Below are 1,409 nucleotides of genomic sequence, written 5' to 3'. Positions count from 1 at the left end.
CACACACACACACACACACACACACACACACACACAGAGCCGCCGCGACCATCACTAGTATCAGCATACGACATGGAACAATCTTCATCAAGCTGCTGCAATAGTTTTCGGGTGGGGGTATAGTGGAAGGTAGGGTAGTTTCAGGATATAGAGGGGTACTTTTAGTATACGGAGGCTGGTGAGTAAAGCTAATATAACCCAGAACTACATAGAAATACCTAGTAGAGGGTAGATCTGAGATACAATCGAAATCACCCCCTAGGGAGTGCAAAACGATCAGATGGGGCCTATAAATATAATCAGCTTACACCGGTGCGACGACAATGTCGTTTGAGTGGCTAACAACCTGGCCAGTTATTCTAATGCGACAGTGTGTGTGTGTGTGTGTGTGTGTGTGTGTGTGTGTGTGTGACAGACAGAGAGACAGAGAAACAGAGAGACACAGAGAGAGACACAGACACAGACACAGAGAAAGAGAGAGAGGGGTGAGTTGGTGGGTGTTAGGATAGAGAGGTGAGGTCGAGACAGAAAAAACGATATAATTATGATCCCCCTCATCCCCTCCCCTCCCACTCCCCGGCACACCCCCTCCTCCCCTCACTCCACCCCCCTTCCTAGTTTTAGGACTTTTCGTAAAGAGTGATCCAAGTTTAAAATACACGTGTTCATATACGTATTTCCATACGCACGCACACACACACGCCTGCCCGCCGGCACAGACACAGACACGCACACACACACACGCACACACACACACACACACACACACACACACACACACACACGCACGCACACAGAGAAACACACACACACACCGTGTGACACACACTCACACACGCACAACAAATACACATACACATATATATATACTGACACACACGCGCTTACACACACACACACACACACACACACACACACACACACACACACTCACACACACACACACACAAAGAAAAAAAGAGAGAGAGAAAAAAGAAAAAACAACCTCCACCACCACCACCACCACCACCAACGCGACACTGACACACACACACACACACACACACACACACACACACACACACACACACACACACACACACACACACACACACACACACACACACACACACGCACGCACGTCTAGCGCAGACACACACACACACACAAATCACCTCCACCACCACCACCACCCCGACACCGACTCACACACACACACACACACACACACACGTCTAGCGCAGACACACTCACATACCCATAATCATCACAGAGCAGCTGTGCGATCAATCACACATATCACTGACATCACTGTTAACGACCACATAATAAATAAAACAACGAGAATCAGAATTAGAGGAGACAGAAACTACACACACACACACACACACACACACACACACACACACACACACACACACACACACACA

This window comes from Babylonia areolata, chromosome 17 (genome assembly GCF_041734735.1).
Source record: "Babylonia areolata isolate BAREFJ2019XMU chromosome 17, ASM4173473v1, whole genome shotgun sequence".
Classification (NCBI taxonomy): domain Eukaryota; kingdom Metazoa; phylum Mollusca; class Gastropoda; order Neogastropoda; family Buccinidae; genus Babylonia; species Babylonia areolata.
The sequence above is the reverse complement of the archived record's forward strand: the minus strand, read 5'-3'. Positions refer to the sequence as shown.